Here is a 27,534-nt window from a genome sequence, read left to right on the forward strand (position 1 = left end):
GTTAAAGGCTGACCGAGGGGCTTTAATCCATAAGTCTCAGGAAAAAGGGTAGAGCAGTTCCACCTTTTAGGGGGTAATAGTTGTCCCATATGTTGTGCGTAAAAGGGTGCAAAGTTCTACCTGCTACCTCACTCTCATGCCACGAATGATAGGGTTACCGCTTCCGATTCGGTGAGCGAGGGGGGCGTACGCCTTTTTGTAGCAGTTTGGATATATAATAATTGATTTTACCACCCTTTTACACCCTTTATCAGACGCTATGTTGACCTAGGTGGTAACTACAGAAGTTACCACCTTTTCACACCCTTTTTTTCTTAGAGTGCAGGGAAGCCAGCTTGACATTGTACTTGTCCAGGCCTTAAAGCTCAAATAGGCACGCTCGTAAAGGCCGGATACATCCGTGGATCTGTACAAGGCACACAAGAGACGCGAAGTTTTAGTTTGTATTATTATTATTTTTTATTGAAGACGATTTGTTTTGGGGAAGCACAGCTAAAGACATGTTGTGTCGGACGGGATCACGCCCTACAAAAATGCAGATGGCCGAAGTTAAGTTTGTTCGGTGGCGGTGAGTGTTGTCCGTCCCGATGATGTAGGTACTATCGACACATTACAATGGAGTACGACTAGCAGCCAGTCACATTTATTTTCAAAAGCCCCGGAGCAGCCCTACATCAGTGGCGTCCAGAGAACATCTGCGCAGGTTCCCCTTTCCAGGCCGCGCTTCGTCCTTTGAAGTCCCTAAAATCGGGGTTCTGTCTCTGTTTCTCGGAACGAGCGTCCCTTGGCTGTGTATCACCATGACAAGCAGGACACAAGTTACTCAAGGTGAGTCCACATCGCCATGGACTGTGGAGAAACACTTAACAGGACAGCGGAAAGACACTTAACAGCAGAGGCGTGCAATACAAAAGAAAAATCTAACATGGTCAATTCACATTTAGAGATTAATAGTCATAGCGGGTCATAGCACTAATCATGTAGCTCTATTGCATAGTACAATAACCTGTGTAGTTAACATAGCTTATAACGTTGCGCAAATGAAAATCGCCAATAACAATGCACAGCACAAGAAAACGAACTTACTCTTTGGGGTAACAGTGCATTAATAATCTAAAAAGGTGATAATCTATCCAGACTACACTGTTGGAAGTCATTACAATTTGTCTTCTATTATAGCAGCTTTAATCATTTCAATTACGTTGCGTCTAGAGGCATTACAGTGCAAGAAATAATTGGATATTCGTTCAACAATTCTGTTATTTTCAATCGTAAGCGTCGTTCACCATAATTTTGTGCGGGAATACGGCTTAGTTATTTTATCTGTTAAGTATTGTTCTTTGCTGAAGGATGACGGATTCCCTTTCGTGGAATACTTTATCGAAAATGCAGAATTTCGTTCGCTTCCCAGACGTAGAATTTCTCAGATCATATAAGTAAATAGCTGTCTTACATCCAGTATGCCATTGGCCGCAAAGTACGCTGTACATTTTTTACTCTGTCTAATGTTACCAATAGCACGTCTGGTTTGCTTTTGAGCGGTTAGAAGACTGTCGAGGTTTGTTTGGGACGTCGAGGATCAAACTAAAAGGCAACAAGTTAAAGGACATCGAATAAGGACCTAAAAACATGTTGAACTCCATTATCATCTCTGTTCTTCTCTGGACATAATCTCTGATCATCTCATCATCTGTTTTTGTAAGTGTACTGGGTAGCCACCCAAGCAGCACAATGTACTGAAAGTCGAGTGCAATAGGGGTGGACGCATAGGTGGAAGGCCTTGAACAGAATTCTGAAGCTAAATAACATTGATAAGACACATACCGGCCACCCCTATTGCACTTGACTTTCAGTACATTGTGCTGCTTGGGCAGTTCTGCTTCGTTGAAACTCACATCCCCATTTTTGTTCTTTATCGCATCACATCGCATCAAGGAAGTAAAAAATGTGACGCTTTAGTTTTCTTGGGATAAAATGTCTTGGCCCACTTATCTTGCCAACTGTTCCACGAAGACGACTGCTAACACTCGTAGCGTTACCAAATTTCAGTTTCATCGTATTGAAAATTATCTCTTTTTCATATCAGTTTAGTTGCACCGCAACCACAGACCACTACCAACTACGCGACGTTTTGGACGTCTTTCGACTACGGTAATTATTTTTATCCGATAGTTTCGCAGTGAAACGTACAGTTTTGTACATAAGGCCTCGTACTGTTCGCGACTTCCAAAGATGTGATGACGACCGCGCGCTAAGACACACTGAGCCAATGCGATATACTTAAGGCTATACTTAAGTTAAAGGGGCTATGAACTCTACCAAGCTAGCCCGTCGACTGTGCCGGCTCCAAACGGCGATTTCAACTTGTTTACGTGTGACACCTTTTGTATAGATGAATCTGATAGGTCCGTGTCTTCACCACATATAGCACGCTGATATCCAACCATCACCCCCAATGACAAAGTTCTCGTTCCTGATTCGTTGATAACGTACGGAAGGCGGAGCCTATTATGTAACTATTATGTACGGCATTATGGCCACAAAATAAGTTCCGCCTCCCGTTTTCAACAAATCAGGGGCGAGAACGTTGTCGTAAGGGATGATGGTTGGTTAGGAGCGAGCTATGTGGTGCAGTTCATTTTTAAGAGCGTAGAGTAGAACGCTATATATATATGTGTAGCTCCGCGTTGGCGCCTGATTGGGTGCTACAATTTTTCAAGTAAGGTACCAATGGATAGAGGTATCTGGATGGCGGTACGTCTACTCGGCCGTATAAAAAAAAAGTGCGTTTTTGTACGAGTACACTATAAAAACAGAGCTTCACCGCATAGCACGCTGTGCGCCAACCACTGCCACGAATGATAGGGCTATCGCTTCCGATTCGAGGAGAGAAGGGGGCGTACGCCTTTTTGTGGCAATTTGGGTACATGGTAATTGCCACAAAAAGGCGTACGCCTGCCTCGCTCCTCGAATCAAAAGGGATAACCCTATTGTTCGCGGCAATGATTGGCGCACTGCGTGCTATGCGGTGAAGTTCTGTTTTTAGAGTGTATTAACGCTGCACACGTTATGAAGGAGGAGTATTGAACAATAAGTTGTAAATAGAGTTACCAAGCGTAGAAGAACAATATTACACTTATTACACCCGTAACTGAATACCTGCAGATAGGGGTTCTTATCTCTTTTAAACCAAGGAGAGATGCCGGGCCTAGGTCACACTGTATTATCCCTCTCTTAGTTAGCCACGGCGAAATGTTAAAGCCCGATGCAGTCGGACCGGGCTGGACCGGGCAGGGTACCTGCACTGCAGCCGGACACGGGGGGCTCTATCAAAGCAAGGCCGCGCTCGGAACGGGCCTGGGCCTAAAAATGCGGTCGTTGCAGTGCTATAATTGTGACCACTCGAGTAAGTTTCACTTTCTCGGGAAACATGCCAGTTATAATTTTTTTTTCTGTTAATGCCGCAAAGCAACAGTGGCTATGAGCGGCGTACAGACGTGGATAGGTGGAGAGAGGACAGCAGGAAGGAGTGGGGGACAGAGGTGTTAGTATGCGTCCTGGGCCGACTTCAGGGGGAACTGTGCCGACGTTCGTCTGGAAAGTCTTCGGAAAAGCCAGGTAAAACCTCAGACAGCACAGCCGGTGGAACGATTCGAACCCATGTCACCTCCTAGTTTCGGCGTGGAAAGCGATCATCGTAATCACTATGCCACGGGAGCAAGTATTTTAAGTTTATAATGTGTGAAAGGGGGATGCCTCTCTGAGTACTGATGGCTTTGGCAGGTTTTAAATTGAAGCCGTCTGCACCAGGTGCAACTGTCCTTTAAAGATAGGATTTCCTTAATTGCGTGAGTGTCGGTTGGAGTTGAGAACAGTGTGTTGACACACTTTGATGTTAAGAATGTGTGAGCTAGGTATTTACATGTGACGGAGCCCCTACCCTGAGGCTGACATTTCCGTTTTTTTCTTTCACTCTATTAAACATATCCCCCCCCTACCCTGAAGTGATCATTAATAGTATGGGTGATCTGAAGCTCATGTAGGGCATCCTTATTAAACGAAACTTTCCCGTTCCCTTATTCCTAAAGATGAATTATTTCATGATACATGTAATCTCAGTTGTCTCGCGACGTAAACCCCAACTATATATTCATATACAGGGTGTTTCACGAAAATCCCCCGGCTGAATAATTCGTGAACACGTGGCGCCATCGAGGAAATTTCGTTTTTGGTAAAGATCCTTGGGACGTCGGCCATGAACTAAGTAGTGAGCGGCTCATTTTCGTACGCTCACTAATAAAATCAACATGCTAACTTTTAGCGTTTACTTCGCACGCTTACGGAACCTTTGTTTTACGCACCGGGACCTTCAGCGAAAAGTATTCCAAGAAAAAACAACGCATCGACACTTACTGATTTTTCCCAGTAATTAATTGGTTTCGGTTTACATATTTCTTGAGCGGAGCAGTGCACCAATGCGCTCTTTGGATCAGGTATCCAGCCGTCAAGTTCGTGTTCATCCGTCTGGTTGCCACGCGGGGGTGACGGAAGATAAGGAACCGCCGCAAGAAACGCTGTGGTATTCGTTTTCAAAGCGACTGGTAAACAGCGCTGGCGGTTCTGTCGTTCCGTATGTGAGATAGCGTGCTCTTATCATGGATGATGACGAATGCGCCGGGAGCGCTGTCCCAAGCAGCACAATGTACTGAAAGTCAAGTGCAATAGGGGTGGACGGGTAGGTGGAAGACCTTGAACAGACTCTTGAAACTAACGAACACTGATGAGACACATACCGTCCACCCCTATTGCACTCGACTTTCAGTACATTGTGCTGCTTGGGGTGATCTAGTGGGGCACACTCTCAAAAATTAGCTACACCACATAGCAGGCTCCTAGCCAACCATCATCCCGAATGACAACGTTCTCTTCCTTGATTTGAGGAAAATGGGAGCGTACTCTTTTTCTGTACTGTCAATTATGCCGAACATAATTCGCTCTTTCATAAAATCTATCACAACCACACTCTTAAAAATGAACTTCACCTCATAGAACGCTCCTAGCCAACCACTATCTCGAATGATATCCTTATCTGCCCCGATTTGTTGAAAACGGGAGGCGTACGCCTTTTTTGTGACAATTATGAACAGCATAAGTGTCACAAAAAAGGCGTACGCCTCCCATTTTCAACAAATCAGGGCAGATAGCGATATCATTCGCGACAACGGTTGGCTAGGACCGTGCTATGCGGTGAAGTTTATTTTTAAGAGTGCATATCTTAAGTACATCTCTATTACAGCCTCCTTCTTACGTATCTGAACGTCATGATCACGAAAATAAGGTTTGCTTACATAAGTCTAATACCCTGAGTTGAGTTGAGTTTGAGTTTGATTATAGAAAAAAAAAGGAAGATGTTGAATTCGTCACTGACGAATTCTGCTACTCCCACAAGGAGAAAGAAAAGGAGAAAAGGAGAAAGAAAAGAAAAGAAAAGGTGAAAAGCTAAAAATAGAAACACATCACCCCTCCCAATCACCGAACTGTACGTGCATATGCGTAGCTACATCCCCTACAAGTGAGCTGAAGTGCAAGAAACAAAACTGCAACGGGGAACTCGACGACACATGCCTAGCATGCGGTCCTAAAATACAGATTCCATCTCACATGCTCACTATGAATTTGACAAGCGCTGACAATGCCGCATCTCTCTTCCCGGGTTCCCATACACCCAGCACCTTGACTATATCGAAGGTTCTATTGTCCAAGCGGTCTAGAGCAAACTTCAATGTAGCCCTTTGGGATGCATATCTTGTGCAGTGCATAACGATGTGTTCCGTGTTTTCCACAGATGCACACACTGGACAGTTTGCTGAACTAGCCCTGCCGACTTTATGGAGAAACTGTTGACCGTACGGAACGTTAAGGCGAAACCGATGCAAGAGTGTTTGTATAGGTCGCGGTATGCTGGACGGAACACGGAATTTCAGATCCGGGTCAATCTGATGAAGCAAGGATGACCGCCTGTCGACTTGTAACCATTGCCTTCTGCAAATGTCTTCTGTCAGCAATTTTAACATGTGCTTCACATCTGACGTGGAATATATCACCGTGTGTTCCGTTGACGATAGGTGCGCTATGTCTGCCATCTCATCTGCAGCTTCATTACCGCGTATGCCAACATGTCCAGGAATCCACTGAAGCAGTATGTCGTGGCCAGTGTCTACTGCTTTGTTGTATGCGATGAGAATGTCCCGTACTATTGGCGCCATACAGCCACTTCGCAAGAATGATGTTATGCTAATACCCTTTACTGCTTCCAGTCGTTTATTCCCCGACTGTCAAGACTCTGGAATGACCTTCCCCGCACCATGTAGCACTTTTCACTAATCATCCCCAGTTTCAGGCGGCCATCACCAATTTGTTATCTCTCCCCAGACTCTTCTTAACGTTCTTTTTTTTTCACACTGTTGTTCACAGGATCTATATGTGTACATCCTTGCTGTTTTTTGGCATTATGTCTTGATGACTTTAGTGTTGTATTTCCTTTTTTTTTAGTATATCTGACGTTTCTTTTGTTGTTTGCCGATCATGTTAATTACTTTTTTTTCAGTTTTTACAGTGTTATTGTCGCCCAACTCATCCGTTTTCTTGTACCCGTTTGTGTCTTTAACGTATTCTAAATAAATAAATAAATGAGGCGAAAAAAGGCCCCGCCTGCCGTTTTCAACAAATCGAGCGAGAACGTTGTCATGCGGGATGATGGTTGGCTAGGAGCGTGCTATGCGGTGTAGCTAATTTTTAAGAGTGTACCCCACAATTTCACAGCGCTCGAGGCGCATACGTCATCATCCATGATAAGAGCACGCTATCTCACCTACACTGTTAAAACAGAACTTCACCACATAGCAGGCTCATAGCCAACCATCATTCCGAATGATATCATTCTGTATATTGATTTGTTGAAAATGGGAGGAGGCGCCTATCTGGGACAGACTATCTTGTCCCAGATAGGCGCCTCCCCCCTGTTTTGAACAAATAGGGACACAGAATGATATTATTCGGAATGATGGTTGGCTATGAGCCTGCTATGTGGTGAAGTTCTGTTTTAACAGTGTACGGAACGACAGAACCGCCAGCGCTGTTTACCAGTCACGTTGAGAACGAATACCAAAGCCGTTCCTTATCATCCGTCAACCCATGTGTCAACCAAGCGGATGAACACGAACTTGACGGCCGGATAGCTGATCCAAAGAGCGCATTGGTGCACTGCTCCGCGCAAGAAATACGTGAACCGAAACCAATTAATTACTCGGAAAAATCACTAGGTGTCGATGCGTTTTTTTTCTTCTTGGAATAGATTTCGCTGAAGCTCCAGATGCGTAAAACAGAGGTTCCGTAAGCGTGCGAAGTAAAAGTTAAAAGTTAGCATGTTTATTTAACTAGTGAGCGTATGTAAATGAGCCGCTCACTACTCAGTCCATGGGTGGCCGACGTCCCAAGGATCTTTACCAAAAAGAAATTTCTTCGATGGCGCCACCTGTTCACGAATTATTTAGCCGGTCGATTTTCGTGAAACACCGTGTATATACAGGGTGTTTCACCTAAGGTGAGAAAAAAATGCTAACTGGCTACGTACTCAGCGGAGGACTGTCGGACTTTCGGCAATTACCTTCTGGAAACTTTTGCCACCGTTGAGGAAGGCTTTGGAGAATTTTTAATTGCGGCAAATTAATTTTTTTAAATTGAACTTTGAAAATTGCCAAGTGAACCTCACTTTTTTTTAACGGAAATATGAAGTCCTCCACGGATAACCACAGACCCAACCAAAACTATGCACAGTATCGCAACAGAAATAGTCTTAAAAAATTTGTAAAAATACGGCTTTAGCCCCGCCTGCTCCGTTGTCGCAAAGAAAAGCGCAAGGTATTTGCAGGGAGAGGAGAACGTGTTCCCGCCTCTTGTTTTACCTTTCTTTTCCCCGGTTTGACCTTGATGCCGGCGACAACCGACTTATCACAAAGAAAATAAAATAACCGTCTTATCACAAAGAAGCCAAGACAAATGAAAGGCGGGGACACTCTCTCGTCTAGAGCAGATTTCGCGCGCGCCTCTCCGCGAAAATCAAGCAGGCGGGGGAGGCGTAATTTTTACAAATTAACACTATTTCCGTTGCGATACTGTGCACAGTTTTGGTTGGGTCTGTGGTCATCCGCGGAGGACTTCATAGTTTTGCTTGCCAATATTCAAAGTTCAATTGAAACAAATAAATTTCGCACAATCAAAAAATGTCAAACTGTCTAAAGTCTTCCTCAATGGTGGCAAAACTTTCCAGAAGGTAATTGCCGAAACGCCGATCGGCGAGTACCTAGCCAGTTAGAATTTTTATCACCTTAGGTGAAATACCCTGTATATACAAGGTGTATTTTTTTCGATACAGATTTTTCATTAAAAACTATAAAGGCTATAGACATCCCGTTTTCACTGTATCATCTCTGGGTCGGCGGACGTTCTTGGTCATCTGTCTCAACCTCAACCGTCGAATGACTAATTACCTAAAAATTGTTAATTACCTTTTTAATTGTAAAAGCTACGAAGAAGTTGTCCCACCGAGAACATTTGTTCCTACCGACCTCGGTGGCTCAGTCGGTAGCGTGTTCGCCTCCTGACCCCGACATCGCGGGTTCGAACCCGGCCGAGAACGCCAGCAACTTGATGGCAGGGTACAAGTTGCTTAGACACGCCGTCTTCTGCGAGGGACGTTAAATACAGGGTGCTGTGCGATGAGCTTTCATCGCACGTTAAAGAACCCTCAGGTGGGCAAAAGTAATCTAGACCGACCGCGGTGGCGTCGCTCTTGATCTCAGTTGTCTCGCGACGTAAACCACCAATTGTAATATATTAAAATTTTTTCCTTTCGGTCACCTGATATCGTAGCTGTTTTCAGAACAAAAATCCTTTCGGTGGATCGTCCGCAGAACATTCGTGAAGCAACACCATTTTTTTATTTATTTTGTTCATTGCGCATCTTCGGAGACGCGTCTTTCCTTCACTCCCAATGTGAGAGGGTGAAAGAGCACAGTGCCTCCTCATGCGTCGAGAATGAGCTTTAACTTGCGGAAACAAAACAAAGACAGACGTATCGGGTGACACTATCGGAACTGCCCTTATCTTGGGTTGCATTTTCTGTTTTCTTTTCGTCTTTTTCCAGGACGCAAGAGGCGACAGTGTACTCTTTCACCCTCTCACATTGGGGTGAAGGAAAGACGGGTCTCCGGAGATGCGCAATGAACAAAATAAAGTGACAAAAAGTTGTCCCTTCACGAATTTTTTCCGGACGATCTACCGAACGGATTTTTGTTCTGAAAACGATACGGCTACGATATCAGGTGACCGAAAGGAACAGATGTTCTCATTGGGACAACTTAGTAGCTTTTATAATCAAGAATTTAAATGACGATTTTTAGGTAATTGGTCATTCGACGATTGAGCAACAGCTGGCCAAGAACGTCCGCCAGCCCAGAGATGATAGAACTGAAAACAGGACGTCTATAGCCGTTATAGTTTTTTTTTATGAAAAATGTGCGTCTAAGAAAAAAAGACACCCTGTATATGAAAGATGGAAGTCACTGAAAAGGTTAGCCAGCTGTAGGAGTCGAACCCACATCTTCTGGATTACCAGGTTACCATCTTCTGGATTCGACTCCTACAGCCTGGCTAACCTTTTCAGTGACTTCCATCTTTCATCGTTAATTTCTAAGGCAAATTGAGACTTTGTATGTGTTTGTCCTTTCTATGTTGTTCCAGCCTCAGAACATCAGTTCTCTCACCCTGTATATATCTAAGTTATTCATGTAATATCCACATTTTGTGCATTTGTTGTCAGAACTATCTTACGTCGTGATATTTTGAATAGATGAAGGTTCACTTACGTTTATTGTACAAAGGAATATCCGAAACAATTTGTTTCTATGTTTAATGCCCTCATGTAGTTCACGTATTATCCGTGGGTTCCTTGTTCTGCGTTTCTTATGTGCCGAAAAAAGAAAGCATGAATTATAAACAGTCTAGAAGAGCGACAGAAACGCGTAGTAGGCTATGTCGGGTTCCGTTTCCTCCATACACAGTAAATCATTTTACACCTTTATTTGCTCAAACAAAGTGTATTCTTATAAAAAACACCCTTTTCTATTCCACAAAGAGTGCAAAAAGTGCATTACTAAAGGTGTAATATCGACATACACCACGTCTTATCCAATGTGGATCATTAAGGGTGTAAAGTGGGGTGTTGAAACAGGTGTTTTCTGTCGAATGCACCTTTTTTACACTCATTTGAATTGGGAGTATGGTGTTAAAAACGGTGTTTATTTCGTGAGAGCAAAATTATGCTGGTTTCACAGCTCCGCTCAGCAAGTAATCACATTATAGACGATAACCTGAGTTAAAAACATAGTACTTGACAGGGAGGGATGTTAGAAATTTAGCTTATACCTTTGACTCGTTGCAAGCGTGGGTGTTAATTGCAAAAACACATTCCCGCCACCGTTACAAACGTTTCCCGCCCCACCACATGTAACGAACGTGCCCCAACAAATTTTATTTCAGTATATGATACATCCGACACGCCAATATAGGCTACTGAGGGTGCCCCAGGTCTCTCTATGCCTCTGCACTCACGTTGGTCCCACAGTGTTAACAAGCTAACAAGGCGTGCCTGCGACGCATTGCACTCCGGTTTAGGTTCTACGATGGAACCACGGCTGGAAGTCTACCGCGTTCGCGGTGCTTTTTGACATAGAAGCAAGAACGTCGAACTGTATGTCTCGGCCAGTGGTGTCGGTATGCTGTCGCGGAAGCTCCTATTACACTATTTTCGAGGGAATATTTGCTAGCAAATAATTCCATCATAAAAGGTGTTTTCAATAGAATACTCCCATTTTAAGGGTGTGTTTGTTTTTAAACACCCATTATAACAGTGTTTTATTAGGAATACACTTAACTAAAGGGTGCATTAGAAAACACCCATCATTTGAGTGTAAAGGCAATACCAAAAAGGTGTGCGCCATGGGACAAGCCATTTACACCAAAAAAGTGTAAAAAAAGTTTACTGTGTAACCATGCTGCAATCCTGGCTCGACATGCTGTTTCGAAATTTTTTTAATATTGCGTTACGAGTAACTTCCGATCAAGGTTGTTTGCTCGGCGGGAGAGAGGGGGGGGGGCGTCTCTAAGTTATCACTACGGCAACACATTACTGGATATAAGAACTTGCCACAACAAGGTTCAAAGGGCAGAGTCTCTAAACATCATTTTGTGAGCTTCTTGTGTCCACTGTCTACCTCATGCTCAAGGTCAGGATATCCACCTCGTCCACACACAAGCCTGTTTTTTGCTACTTCTCGTTCCATCTATGCACTTTGTGTTTCTCACTCTAGCAAGTTCATAAATCACAAAGTGTTCAAGTATTCGGCTTTGCAGCCATATACTTGTATTTAGGTGTCATTTCATGAGCAGTACTGAAGCGCAGATAGTTCATTCGAACCGTTCATTGTACACATGAGTTTAATTACTGCCGTTGGGGAAACCTATCGCACCTGCCTCTTGAAATAGACTTTCTCTCCGGGCCTGTCAAATAGATAATGTGAAAATAAAATTAAGTGCTAAATTGAAATGTCAATCCATTTCGACTCTCTCGTTCCCTGGTCTGCCTCACAATATGTTTCCCAACAAAAGGTCGTAGGTATTGTTATAGCCGCTCTGCGGCAGCCTGTTATGACGTTACAATGTGGTTTGTTTGCGATGATTTTCTGAGAAATAACGCGAATTACATGCGTCACCTTCTTGGAACCCATACAAAGCTCACGATGGGTGTAAAGGCGTCGCCGGACTTATGCATAGCACACGAGCGATTGGCTCAAGTAGAGCACTAGAAAATCAAATTTCAGAGTACAGCCGGCCTTCGCGCACGCGATGCTTATTGGCCGAATCCACCCACGTGACCGTGATTCACTACACTCTTAAAAATGTGCTTCACCTCATGGCACGCTCCTGGCCAACTATCATCTAAAATGATATCGTTATCGGCCCTGATTTGTTGAAAACGGATGGCGTACGCCTTTTTTGTGACACTTATGCTGTTCATAATTGTCACAAAGAAAGGCGTATGCCTCCCGTTTTCAACAAATCAGGTCAGATAACGATATCACTCGAGATTATCGTTGGCTAAGACCGTGCTATGAGGTGAAGTTCGCCGTTGATTTATTTATTTGGTTATCCTTGTATAGGTACACTCTTAAAATGAACTTCATCTCATAGCACGCCCCTAGCCCACCTTCATCTCGAGTGATATCGTTATCTGACCTGATTTGCTGCTGGCGTACGCCTTTTTTGTGACAATTATGAACAGCATAGGTGTCACAAAAAAGGCGTATGCCTCTCGTTTTCAACAAATCAGGACAGATAACGATATCATTCGAGATGATGGTTGGCTAGGAGCGTGCTATGCGGTGAAGTTCATTTTTAAGAGTGTAGTATGCTGGCATAGAGCACTCACCTCGTTGATTAAAGTCACAGGTACACTCTAAAGTCCGTAACCCATAAATAGAAGTAAAAAAAAAAAAACTGGCAAACTGTTTACCTCTATTTCTAGAGGTAACTATGCTACCTATATTCTGATATTCCTATATCGTACACAGGTTAAAGCATAACCTGAAGACACTTTCCACGTTGATGCCCATGTAACTCTTATAGAGAGGTTAAAGTGTAACCTATACCCATCCACTGCGTTGCTACATTTGTAACCTTTATCTTAAAGTTATTCAGTGAAGCTATCTACACAGGGAGGCGGGATGAGGTGTCCCTGAAAACATTGCACGAGCTCCTAATAAAAGAAGCACACCACAGAGAAATGTGTGCTAACAGTATTGGGTAATCATAGCTAAGCCTCGTGGATGCCGATTTGCCTGTACTGGAAACGGAGTAAACTCGATACGCGCATCTTTAAAAAAAAAATAAAAGTCACAATACTAAGGAACTGTGGAGCTCAGTTGCAACAAACGAGTAAGAATGGGACCAGTGAAAACAAATTAAAGGCATGTCTTGAGTTTCCAAAAACCTCACGAAACTAAATATTGTTCACTGCATGCCGCTATGTAGAGTACTTCATTAACTAAAATGTTGTGACACGTTCTCAAGGACACCTTGCCCTATAAAACACAGGAAATGCTAAGCGGAAGTATGAAGCTTTTCTTTACAAACACAGAGTTACTTTATTATCAAGGGTTCCTACTACATAGTATATTCTACACAAAATACTCGAAAAATAGAGTTGGGTAGTGATCAGTTGACTAGAAAGGAAGCGTAAAATTACTTATCATCTTCATATGACACATGGAAAGACAATTCAAAGAATGAATTGTAACATATTAAGCAGGAGTAATACTAAAAGTTCAAGATGCAATACACTTTGCACTGAAAGTCAAAATCGAGTTGACAAGTCTCCTCTTCAGTGGAGCAAAAATCCCCTAAGGACATGCATAAAGATCATGTAGAAAAAAAGGCGCATATGAAATATGAGTATTACTAAACTGCAGAACACCTTGCACTGAATGTACATATAAAGGAACTAAGTCGACAAGTCACTTTTTGACTATATCAAAATAGGAAATTAGTAGTCATCCTCACGTGACGTGTAGAAAAATCATCTAAGTGAAAGTCTCATGAGATATACAGGGTGTTACCCTATAAAAGTCTACCCGCGCCGGCATGCCGTGCTCGCCAATTACACTGTTAAAAAAGACCGTAAATTTACGGAAAAGCGCCCGCGGAACCAGAGCTTCTCTTTTTCATTGCTGCTCCAATTCCGTAGCGGCACATGAACCGTTGCTATCCCGTCGTCTTTTCCAGGAATGAGTAGAGCAATATCGCTGAAAATGAAATATTTTGTTCAGACCACGTCACGATTATACTAGCAGAAATATGGAAGACGATACATGTCTTCAGCGAACCACATATTTACAGTTTTTAAACGATCCAACACTGATATCGCGATATTCGGGCGTAACTTTTTGCTCGGATGAATGCGGCAGACTCAAGGACGCCGGCGTCTCGCCGTCAGCGAGTGCGCAGCGCGGACCAATACAGCATTGTCACCTGAGCCGCTAACTGGAAGCCCGCGAAATTCTTTCCTCGTAGACGCATGAGACGCTCCGTGAAGTTTTAAGTGTTTAGAAGTGCATCTAGTGTTTGGTCTTTGGCCGACTGTACCCCCGCAAAGCAAACGTGAGTTGAAACTCTGTTTCGTTGTTCCACTACTATACCAAGTCAAATAAGCACCACTTGTATGCATGTTTGAAAAAATTGTTTCGTTGCAGACGCGTTTCAGCAACGGTGTCCAGCAGCAGGAGAACAGTGTCTGTGTGTGTCACTGTGTGTGGATCATGAGTAGAAACGTAAAGAGTTGCCTAACCTTCAGTTATTCAGGGGGAGGCTACTGAAATAATTTGTGTTTTGCTGTGATCTCGCACTAAAAATTGATAAATGTTGTGACTCTATTTTCCCCCTTGGAGCTGGAGTAAACAGAATTCCTCTGTTGTGGAAGGTTCACCTGAAGGTGTCGCAATCTCCAAAGTGGATATCATTCCAATATGGCCTGTTATACTTTCCATTGAAATCTGTTGCATTTGCACTATAGGAAGGCCTCCTGTCTGCAAAATTGCAATCCTCTACAGTTTACAATTCATCAAAGAGGTCACATTTCACAGTCTTTCCAGATAAATGTACCTTTACTAGTCAAAGCGGCGTTGAAATTTTCACCAGTAACAGTTTCCTGCTCGCACAGCTGAAGGCTGTACATAAATGGATCCCTTTTTTGCACTCTCTTGGTAGGTGATATACGGGTGCACTTTGTTCCTGCAGAAATTTTCATCTCATCGAGCTCTTTTCGACCATCTGCTATCACATGAAGATTTTGCAAGTGGTGTTCCTTGCACCATAGAGGGACGTAATGCTGCTTCTAAGAACTATAGAACCAATTCCTCCAGGTGTCATCCTGACAAAATGCCAACACATTCAACACAAAAAGTATTGTCTCAAAAGTTTTGCTCTCTGACTTCTTGCAGCCAGCAGTGTGGACAGTGAGGAAGCACATATTGCACGCTGAAAACATCACCTCATTACAGGTGCATCGTGCACTGTGAGTTGACAGTCCCTTCTTGTGTGCTTCGACAGTCACTATTCATGGGACTCAACATACAACAGGACACTATCTTGTGGTCTCCAGAGACGAGTACAACCTGTGCTATGGGAAACTGGGACACATCTTTGTGGAAACTGGCCCGGAGGTGATGTCAATTTTTCTTTTTCGCATAACGCCATCAACCTTCCTACTAGACATCATGCTATACCATCTTGAATCTCAGGTACAAGTGAATATTGTTGTGTGCGACCCTCAGAATTAATGGACAGTCATCCATATTCAGCTTATGAAGTAATAAACTCTATTGTTGTGTCCCCCAGGATATCACTGCTCAACCATGATTATGGAGGTATATATAGTCTGTTTAACCAAATTTTTGCCAAATATATACAATACTTCTGGTTTCGCTTACTAACTTCTAGTTTTCTGACACAGAAAGTTCCATTTGAGAGGTACATATATTTCCCTATGCGTGCTACAGTGATTGCTACATATGTGTGTGGTTTTCAAAGCTTGCTCAATGCTGCTGCTTTTTCTCTTTCTTTTTTTTACAAGGCGTTTCTGAAGATCAGGAGTAGAGATCACAAAACGAAAAAGTTGGTGTCAGTAACATGTCTTGAGGAGCTAATCAGAGTTGCTGTGGGTCATCGAATTTGTCAGGAAGGCGACATACAGGTATGCCATTTTTGTTATAACGTTTATAATGCTCGTGTGAGCTTCAATTGCATTGTTGTTCTAAAAATCTTTGTAACACCAGTTATTTGTTTCTAGGTGTATTTAGTGGATGAGTTATCACTTCGCTGTATGGTTGCTGGTGCTGAGAAATGCCTCGATGACATTTTCATTGTTAAAAATGGACTATGGAAACAAGGTATAGTGCATACATCTCCAGATGCCACTTTGCCCTCTTGCTTGGGGCTTTAAGTGCCATTTTTTATTTTGCTTTCCTGTTTAGATCAGTCAACATGTGTGAGTGCACCTTCACCAATCCCACAAATGCCTCTGCTCTCACGAATTTATTACCCTTGGGAGAGCCTCAGCAAGACAGTACTTGATGCATTGGAAGCAGACAATGTTCTGCTTCCCTCTCAACGACAGGAAGTGGCACACATGGCAGCGTCATGGCCCTGCATATCCATTGAAGGTGGGAGGCACTCCTGATATTTATTCACAGGTATATTTGCTGTTTGCATGGCTTACCTGGATAGAGTACAGCAGATATAAAAAAAAATGTTGTGACATGCATTGAAATGTTGTAGGAGAGCATATCACATACAGGTAAAATATAGCATTTTGGAACTTACGTCATGTAGTAGAGTAACAAAAAACTGGTTTGGAAGTTTAGATATTGCTCTAGCTTAGATTATCTGCGTGCCTGTCTCGCAAGAACCCTCCTTATATTATACTACATATTTACTCGGCTGGTACGATACATACTGCAGTAAATACAGCAGGCGATGTAACACATACGTATAGCAGAGGCCATATCAACTGCTAACCTTTCAGAGACATTCATATGCTTCACATATGGTGATGTCTCTGCCATGCTGAACTATGCTGATAAGTATGTTTCACGGATGAAAAAAAAATTCTATGTGCTGAGAAATTTGTTGTGCCACTTGCAGTGATGGACATGTAGTGTTCTTCATAAACTTATTTGGAATAGTTGGTAGAGAAATGGAGTGTTTGTCCTGATCATTACACCATGTGAAACTAAGAATATTTCATGCAATTATTTTGAATACTCATAAGGAAATTTTATTAATTGGTTGTGATTTTAGGCACCTGGTTGGTAGCATTGAGAACGAAGGGAGCCAGCAGGCATAAAAAAATCAAGAGGGCTACATACATAAATGTGTGAGGCAGTGAGGGCAGCAGATGAATATAGCAAGAAGTGGGAACATGTAAGTTTTAAATGCTTCCTACGAGCATATTACATTTCTTTATTCATCAAATAATTTAATTTGTTGCGGAAGTATTATGACTAAGGAGGCTCAGTAATACTTTCTTTTCTTTTCAGCTCATGTGATACATAGCGCTCAAATGTTCCGCCACCAAAGTCATGCACAAGTTATTTGTAGTCTTTCCAGTAATTTCCAAAATAAAGGGTTATTATTGAAAAGCTATCCTCTCTGGACACACAAAACATGAGAATTGAACAATTAACAATGAAACAAAATCTCTGGACATCTCGCATTGATCATAAGGACTGTAAAGGAAAACAACAGGAAACCAGCTAGCATCATGGCCGACAGCATTTATCCCTGTTTTAAAGCGGAATCATCGTTTCATTACTGGACAGCGCCCCGTCATTATAATTAGTGAATTGCTGCCGTAATGAAGAGGCACATCACAAGTACAGTTTCCTATACTTACTGATATATAGCAGTACCTTGCCCAAACGGCACTTCGGTGATGATGTACTATTTACTGAGTGGTAGCCGTTGGCAGTTCACAACAGACTCAACACCGTTTTTCTCAGTCACGGGTGCATTTCTGTGCACCGTCTACCATCAGAGCCGTAACGGAAGACTACGGGCACTTGGCTGGCATCAACGGATAGCAGCATTCGTTCCCGTTTTGAAACGGAATATTTTCTTACAGTGTACTCAATGCAGGCGGTACAATGTGTTGCCTACGTATAACACTCATAAGGACATTCCATCATGGTAAATATCGAAGTGATTGAGCACCGTAACGCAAAGTTATAGCGCAAAACGTGAGGTTCCCGTAGTCAAAACAGCCAAGATGGCGCCTCTCACTTAGCAGACGACATCCCTTTTTGGGTGTCGTCTGCTGAGTATACGTCGGCATTTTTCGTTCCTCACGTTGCTTACTTCTGAGCAAAATACGACAGTTACACGAAAGCGAAATGAAAACTGCAGTTCCATCCGGCTGGCAGGATATGCGACGCGTCGTCGTCTGGGGAGCAGCGTGTCAAGTGCTCGTCTCAACGCCGCCATCTTGACTGTTTTGACTATGGGAATTGCACGTTTTGAGTTATAACTTCGTGCTACGGCACTGAATCACTTTGAAATTTATCAAGGTTAAATGTCCTGATGAGCTTTATATAAAGATCGCACAATGTGCCACCTGCATTGAGTAATTGGCGAATACTGCATGGCGGCACGGGTAGACTTTTATAGGGTAACACCCTGTAGAACTCCAACGCATTTTGCACTTAAGGCACGTTACAAAAAAATCGGTTTAACTGGACTAGAAACAATGTAGGAAATTCTTGTACGATATACAGGTGCAGCGCGAACTACAGACGATTTTTTTTATATATGGAGAAATCATTTTTTAGCAGTTATAAGCGATCACAATGTGTTCTACTCCAAAAGCCACACCTTACAAGGGCAAAAAAAAACCTCCTAAGTCGATATATTAATTATGTTTCGTTAATTACAGTTTTAATTACTGGAGGTAGAAGCTGGAGCATACGCAAAATCGGTTTCCCTCGGTGCACTGATGCTGCTGCCATTTTCAAAAGAACGCTGGAGACGAGTATCGCGGGAGGGAGAAAGAACGCCCCTTTCTTGCTCGTGTTCAGGGGAAGGGGCAAAAAGAGCGCTTCAAGCCGAGCCACAAAAATTACCATCGGAATGGAGTTATTTCGAGGCCATATCCTCGCGCTATAGTTGTCCGCAGCCGTATTTTGAAGAAGGCAGCGGCATCAGCGCATCGAGGGCAACCAATTTTGTGTTTGCGCCGAGCTTTTATTTCGAATTAAAAATTTAATGAACGAAACCTACTTAATATATCGACTTAAGAGGTGGTTGGTGCCCTCATAAGGTGTGGCTTTTGGCCCAGAACATGTTGTCATTGCTTATAACTGCGAAAAAAAAAAAAGATTTGTCCATATATAAAGAATCTCCATGACCAGCATTCAGGGACACCTCCTTTGATGCAGGTTCTGCCTGATAGCAGAAGAACATGTAAAAAAGCCAACTTGAAACAAAAGTACCAGGTGAGGAGGAAGGAAGATGGAAAGAGGCTTCGGCAGACGAGAAAGGGAATTTGTTCATCAGATATCCTGCGCGGAGCCTGGATATCAGCAGTGATTGCCTAACGCAGAATGAAAATGTGATGAATCAGCTGTGATAACTTTTGCCAAGCTTTTCTTTGCGGTATTGCTGCTCAGAATTCTGGGTTGCTACTCGTAGCGTGTGGAACGGGATGATTGGCACTCGTAAGGCTGGTCAATATCTGTTTTTGTTCTCTCTCTGTGGGGAATGGGGATGCCGTCGACGATGCGAAATGTGCGTCCTGGGGCGACTTCTAAGGGAACTACCGGTATATGTGTGACAGCGTCCGAGGAAAACCTGAGAAATTACCCTGCATTATGATGACACAAAATTATGCTCTATAAGCTACGAAGACGAATTCAGTAACTGCTGCTCACTTTGTTACTTGCACCTTGTTACTCAGTTAATTAATAATTGGGGGTTTACGTCGCGAGACAACTGAGATCATGAGCGACGCCGCAGCGGTCGGTCTGTGGATTGCTTTTGCCCACCTGAGGGTTCTTTAACGTGCGATGAAAGCTCATCACACGGCACCCCGTATTTAACGTCCCTCGCGGAAGACGGCGTGTCTAAGCAACTTGTACCTTGCCACCAAGTTGCTGGCGTCCTCGGCCGGGTTCGAACCCGCGATCTCGAGATCAGAAGGCGAACACGCTACCGACTGAGCCACCGATTGTTACTCAGTTATCACTGTATCATATAGTCTCTTCCCGCCACCATCGACGGTTTGTCGGTTGCCAAAACCCTCCCCTAAAAATAAACAAACAAACAAACAAGCAGAAAACTGCTTATTTTCAGAACATCTACAGGTGGCAGCAGAGTCACGTTCGACACAAAAAGTGATTGGTAAACCAACACCTCCTAGATAGCGGCGGGCCTACGCGCTTACGTCACCTTTGGACGCGCGTCCAGCTATTCTATCTTCTTCGAGCTTTCTTCTCGTTCGCTCTTTCATTTACTTCATAGCAGCATCCGCAATAGTAACATCGGGCCTTCCTGTGTGACGCAGGGCGCGGGCCTTCTCCTTATCTTGGAGTTGTTGGGTAAACTCTGCTCAAATGAGTCCGAGAAACCGAGAAAAAGGAAGAAAGGTGCAATCGCAAACTGCAATGATAAGATGGCAGGGAGCAACGGACGTCATATCAAAGTTTCCTTTCATCGCACCAAGTGTAGAGTCGTGCAAACCTCCGTGATGTTTCCGGCAGATAATCGCCATTCTTCTGGAATTTTTGCGGGCGTTTAATTCGCTTTATTGTGAACGTGATAGACAATGGAAATTGATGTTCCCGCAGGCTGGAACACATAGAAGGGACAAATACATACAAAGCCTCAAGGGCCTAAGAACAATGAATGAAGAAAGAAGGAAGTCACTGAAAAGGTTATGCAGCTGCAGGACTCGAACCGGCATTGCCGGTCCAGGACTCTACCAATTGAGCTAAGCTAACACGTCTCTCCAATGACTTCTTGGTCCGGCAGTCCAGAAGATGTGGGTTCGAGTCCTGCAGGTGGCCAACCTTTTCAGTGACTTCCTTCTTTCTTCATGACAGACAATTTTACCAAACCGTTCATAACGTGGCTTGCCTGAACCAATCAGTGGATAAGGTTCTGAGTCTCACATAACTACAAATTAGCACCGGCAAGTATGATAACCTTACAAACGGTCTGCTAAAAGTGATATTGTGCTTGTTATTGATAACGTGAAATAAGAGACTTCGACCAGGAAGCAACGACAGTCCTCGCAGTCCCATATGAAGACACTTTGTAGTAATCGAGAAGCGGTAAACAAAAACACGGATGCAAGTACAAGTTTTCTCACCCGTCGGAAGCACTGTGATGCTTAACCCGCAGTCTCCGTGGGACGTGCATGACTTGACATGACAGTTTGATGCAAATGCATGGGAAGCCTTGTGAGTGCGAACAAGAGCACATTGTTAAGGATGAACAAATAAAATTTAAAAAGAGAAACAAGAATTTCGACCCCTCGCGCCTTGCTGTTGCAAAGATAGCGGTTGAATATGCTCTGTCTGCTGTTGTTTTGCAATATTAACACCTTGGCATTCTGCAAAGCAGGTACTTCCTATAACGATGTAGTAGATTCGGATGCAATGAAAAGTGGTCTACCTTTCACATACTAGTCATGTTATGTCATAGTGCCTAACAACAGGCCATCCAGGAAGTAAATTGTGACGCTCTTGCCTTACCGTAATCTCAAAACCAGTGATGGCTAATAGTTAACTACATGTTGTTAAACTACTAGTTAAACTACCTGATTGTAGTTAAAAAGTAGTTATCAACTACTTGCAGAAAAGTAGTGGCAACTACTAGTTAAACTACTATTTCGAGTAGTTAACTGCAGTAGTTAGGTTACCGCAGGCGCCAACTACTTCCGATTTTGCCGCGAGCTTTACGGCACGACTGTGCTTCCGGCTTTTACCTTGAGCTACTTGTCTGGTGAGAACGGAGGTGCAATTGTGCCGTGCATGCGTACTATATCTTCACTTTTATCACTGCTTGTGGTTCATATTTAGGTGTCCGAGAACACTATAGAATGAGATTGGTGTTGATGGACAACGTTAATAAGTAGTTATAGATGTTGTTAAAATACATTGCAGTAGTTAAAGAAGTAGTTTTAACTACCTCCCCTGAAAAGTAATTGAACTACTAATTAAAGTACTCCATCGCGAAGTAGTTAGTAGTTATAGTTAAACTACTGTAGAAGTAGTTAGTGGCCATCACTGCTCAAAACTCTCTTCATAGAAAAGAACAAAGGCATGACCCTTGGATCGAACCAGGGAACACAAAACTAGAATCGACATCTGCATCACTGAACCACAAGCCCAGAATGTTGTCATCGTGAGGGACCAAGACGCAACCGCTTTGGAACGCACACTCAGCAGCCGTTACTTCTTTGGTCGTGTAAAAAAAGAAGAAGAAGAATAAAAACAAATAAAATAAGCTGGGGCATACTACAGTGCCACGAAAAGAACCGTAGAAGACAGGTTCGCCTTTCATGCCTGACATGAACGCTTTCGAAGAGGCCGATACTTTCTGGGGAACAAATTTCTCGAAATACAAGCACAAAGGCACGCCAATGTATTTGAAACGGCGAAAATTAGTACCACACACACACACAAAAACCGACGCCCTTGCGCTTCATTCCAGTTGTACACCATCGTGGGGACCTCTCATAGAAGTACCTAGTGTTGACACGTCTTTCTAAAGCTCAGGGCCAACGAATATTCCAAGTGAAATACATAGCTTCATTGAAGGCTAGCGTGTACGCCGTTCAAGTCAACATGAGGAGGGTGTGTCGTGCGATTCTGGAAATGATTGAAATATCAGAATCACTAAAAATCTGTTCATATGGCGAGGGTAGACCGCAGCGCAGTGAGTGATATACTAGTATATATCCTTGAGCAAGACGACAAAAGGAAGGGGCACAGACAACGATGACGCAACTTTCAACCGTTTCTCATACACTATTGCCCGTATTCACCAGTCCAACTTAGCCACTGGTTTAGTGACGTCTGGTTTAAGTTGATCACGAGAGTACTTCGTCCGCCAAATCACGAACAACCACTCCGCTGGTCTAACCCGGCTACCGTGAGGCCCATGGCGGCCTCCATGGAGTTTGTGTGCACAACGCATAGGCCTAATCTACGCTTCGCCGGAAATTTTTCGGCGAAATACAGGCAAGTTTTGACTTGTAAAGCTACTAGAAGTGTTTGTAAGGCGAATGTTGTTGCACTCCAATCAATATTTGCCCTCAACGTCTCACTTCGTTCGCCGTTCACACGACGTAAACCCGGCGGCCTAGCGATGGTCTAACTCCCATGTATTTGCATAGGACTGATTTAAACTAGGGGTGGGGGTAGTTTAAAGCCGGTCTACCGCGGAGCAGCTGTGAATGAGCCTTTCGAGAAACAACCCAAAAACTGTTTTTGCTGGACGCTGTTTTCATGTTTTCAATAGTTTTCAAGTCGAAATTGCACAAATTAAGCAAAAACAACGTTGTGAGGAACAGGTGAGCGAAGTAAGTGAAGTCATAAGCCCGCCAGTAAGTTAAAAGTTAACGATCGGTATGAAGTGAAATTTTGAAATCCGCTCTCCTAATTTAGGACCAACATCGTCAAAGTTAGTGATGTCAACATTGGCAGCTAGACACAAGTCACTTTCCGATCCAAAGCTGACAGGAGGTCGTGCACAAACAGCTGTTACCTCCAGCAACAAAAACGACGCTGATTGTGCGTGGTACTCTTAATACAGCCCCTAGTGCCTCTGTTATACATCACTAACAATAGTTCGTACTGTGCTGCCGTTACTGGTTCTGATTGATACATTTAACGACTAGCTGCACACTACAGTGATCGCCGGTACTTGTGAACGAGCTTTGTGTTCCTAGATTACTGTTAAGTGTTTCCTGTTAAAAATGCATCCATCATGTTTGTCTTCTAAACTAAACGGAGGTCACAAGAGGGAGGGGAGGTTCCATGAAGCAGTTATACCTCCATGTGCCTTACAGCTATACAGCGGAGTATGGTACATGTTACCCAGCATGTAAAGGCACAAATATCAAGCACGTAGCTCGCCTTTGAAATGCTATGAGTGACATTCCAAAATAGTAGCATTGAGAGGGTACCTGGAGTTATATGTTGGATGTCCCAGTGCATTAACAAGGTACAATATTTCAGATCTGACTCTGGAAAGGGCACCATATGGAGGAAGCTCTAGACCCCCTTGGAAGCTTGATTTGCTTGCCCAGAAAGATGCAAGCCCCATAGGAAAGCACTATTGTGTTCTGTCATTATGAAAGCACTAATGTTTGTTGGAAATCATTATGAGCATGTTTCTTGGCACAATTTTGTGCTGGTGAAATCTGGCTATGCTTATCGGCTTCAGTGCAGGGTGCTGCTGTATATGTCGACTGGGAGAAATTTTGACAAAAAAGCGTGTCTTTAGGATATCAGACGTGGTTATTCGATAAAAGTACAGGTAGAAATATCCTGCACAAGGAAATATTGTGAGCAGTGTTTTGTGTCGACGAATTTGTATGGACAAATGAGAGCCTTCACGGGGGCATATAAACACAACACTAGAGTGTCAAGAAGCCCATGTAGTCATGATGTCGATACCACTGTCAGGTGTGTGCAGATGCTGCGAGCAAAATTGTGAGCAGCTAGGTTTCACCTTGCCGGTTCAGGAGAAAATCCACAGAGAAGTGAAGGTCTCAAAATTTTATAAGGACGCACATGTAAGTACATGTGTAGCTAAAATGTGTGCTCTACCGCTTCCAGCACACCACACCAGACGGTGAGGGCAAATATGCGAACAACCAACATTTCTGCAATGATGATGTACCATAATATTAGAAAATATTCAAGGGGAAAGGTACTTGCTTTTATGCTCACATTTATCACCTGCTAACAGTAGATGTGGCTCTGTAGACTGCCTCCGTAGACAAAACTGTAGACAAAACACGAGTGACATGGCTGCAGACTTTATCAAAGCAACATATTTCTGGGATGCGATTACTGCCAATACAAGTCCATGACAATGATTCACACAGTGTTCCCCTTCATTGTGTGAGCAGCACTGTGTATGCCCAAAACTTGGTTGCTTTTCTTCCAAATTATCTGTTATGGCCACAGCTGTGCCTGTACCTCATGCTTTTGAGTTGTTTCTTTGCATTAAATCAATAAAACTTGTTATGCATTTCCACAAGGATTATTATTATTAAGGATATCAACTATTAGTTGTGAAGTACAGATGTTTGTCCCATGCCACATGCTATGGAAAAAAGAAATATTTACTACATTGTGCGTGGAGACACAACTCCAATGCATTCATAGTGCAACAGAGCGAAATTCTATTGGGCAGTTTAGCATGAAAAGCAGAACCACTAGCTGACATTCTTACTGCACAGGAAGTACCAACACTGAACAGTTGAAATTACTGCTGTACATTGGACATGAAGAATGATTGAATATCGGAAATGCTATCTGTTACACATAACGAACAAATAGAGATCATGAAAAAGGGAACTGTGATGGAAGGACATGTAGGGTGTGTCTGAGCCAATGCAAAGAGAACCAGTAACACAATTACCAGTACCGTGAAATATATGTATCACAGGGACCTGTTGTTATTGGTAATGCTGTTTTTCCACCTTGTACTGCGGCGCACAAGTACATTGATCTGTCTGAAACGCAGCTATCCTGAGGACAGCCACCACGTGGCAGATTGACATTTGTATCATCTATGCTAAATCATGGGTATCATGTTGACAGCTGTCATGACACTGATGTCATGACATGGTGGCGACACGGATGTCAACGACACTCCAGCTTTACACTGGTCTGATCTGTGCACTTGTTGTGTAGTCTCATATGCTGTAAGGCGCAAATCTTAGGAATAGAAAAACAGGCCCCTGTGTAATCAGGTCACAAGATTTATTCTATACATCTGCATTCACATCCACATTCACATTCACATCATGAATGCCCAAATGCCTGTAATTTCGTTCTGTTGTGTCTGTCTTCAATGTGTTCTAAATAGCTGAGTTCGAGCAATAAGTATAGAATAGTAGAAATTGTAATAATACTGCATGAACCAAACCAATGGCCACTTCTAATATACACTTCACTTCACTGTACTTTCAATTATGTTGCAACTTCGTTCTCCTTACACCAGTACAGGTACGTGCTAAGTGCCCACGGTTCTTCCATTTTGACATGTCCTGTATATTACCGGATAGGAACAGGTACTCCCATTGCGTACTAGCTCACCTCTGCCTTGACTCACACTCCACCCCTAAATGCACAGCAGTGAATGAAGGATGAACGCAATATGGGCATACTACCGTCACAAAATTCTGATGCAATTAAGGGTGTTGTTATCAGCATCATTACAAATGGGTCTAATATGTATGAATCTGTCACTCGAAAGCCCACAGGAAAGAGTGCCTAGATGCTGTTACAATGCAAGACACTACGGCACTCATTTATATTTCGAAAGATTGAAGCTTCCTTCCTTCACATCATCACCAGGAGAATGTGTGGCGCCTCAAGCATTCTAGTTTTACTGCATAACCGGCACAAAATGCCTGTGACATATGTTACACCTTCTTATCTAGTTTGTTTCAGGAAAGCAGTTCTTCAATGTGAAGACGTGAAGACAACGTGAAGAAAACTAATTGTCGTACAGATATGTGGCTGGAACGTGACTAACGCTGCTTAAATGCATGAAAACCATGTAACTGTAAGAGTAGAAACCATTGCTTCAGGAATATCGTGGTTGTGTATGCAGAATTTTCCCTTTCTTCTAAAGAGGAGTTTTGCACTACCTCTACCTCTGTTTCTTTTTGTAACCCTGCCCCCTCCCACATTTTTTTGTAATGCACCCTTGTGGGTACATAAAGTTCAATAAAGTGTAATGAAATAACTATATGCCCTTCATGTGTGCCAACATAGATTTGTTTGCCCCAAATCTGTGAAACTGTTGTTGCTGTTGGGTGCTGTTAACTTGCAAACCATCCACCCCTCCCCATACGTCACCTATTAATTTCCAGAATACACCAGCTGAAGACATCGCATGTTCATCACTGACTATTGAAGTTAGGTGGTCAGCCATGCAAAAACATCTATGTTATTTTTCTGCATATTAAGCAATGTCCCACAATTCTGCTCCCAGACTTTTCCTTGATGATGCAGTACACCGCGTTCACTACCCTAATATACTGTCTGGTTGTGTAGCTTTGTGGTGACACAGCTGAATGAATATGTCGGCTTTTGCAAAGTTAAAAACTGCCAAAGTGTCTCAAAAGATAACAGAAAATGTGGAAGAAAGATATACAATCCTGTATTTCCTAAAAATAATGGCAGCACATTGTAGATAAGATGCATCTGATTTCAAGCTTCATTCTTTTCTTTACATGAGCTTATTTGCATTGCATTCATTTGTCCATTGCAGCCTTCCACTTACTGTCCATTACATATCAAGGCAGAAAGCTAGCAGACAATGATCAATGCTGCTGTTTACTTTGATATTCCACGGTGTTGTTTCTCAAGAAATAGCACAATCTCTCAGCACACAGCTGTGCAGTTTATCACTGCGTAACTACGCAGAGCACAAATGCATGGGGCACATGCACAATTTTTCAGAGCTTTACCATCTGTATTTCAGGTTGTCTGCAATACAGGACAGTAGAAAACTGGGAACAGTCAGAGAACTATAGCAAGACTTAAAAGCTAAAAAAGAAAATTCTCAAGAACGCTGTATAGAGCTGCTGATGTAATCGTGCAATACCTTAATTTGCAC

The 27,534-nt window shown here is 43.0% G+C and overlaps 1 long non-coding RNA gene across 2 annotated transcripts; it reads left to right on the forward strand.

Annotated features, from left to right (window-relative positions):
• The first annotated feature begins 14,942 nt into the window (after positions 1-14,942).
• On the forward strand, positions 14,943-17,083 carry LOC135371354 (uncharacterized). 2 transcript variants are annotated; one of them, XR_010415571.1, is made up of 5 exons: positions 14,943-15,335; positions 15,746-15,865; positions 15,962-16,061; positions 16,146-16,334; positions 16,972-17,083. It is a non-coding gene; the product is annotated as an uncharacterized LOC135371354 (long non-coding RNA). The 2 variants fall into 2 exon arrangements; XR_010415570.1 differs by lacking the exon at positions 16,972-17,083 and having other exon boundaries at positions 16,146-16,446.
• The last annotated feature ends 10,451 nt before the right edge of the window (positions 17,084-27,534 follow it).

The sequence above is a fragment of the Ornithodoros turicata genome, chromosome 1 (genome assembly GCF_037126465.1).
Source record: "Ornithodoros turicata isolate Travis chromosome 1, ASM3712646v1, whole genome shotgun sequence".
In the NCBI taxonomy this organism is placed as follows: Eukaryota; Metazoa; Arthropoda; class Arachnida; order Ixodida; family Argasidae; genus Ornithodoros; species Ornithodoros turicata.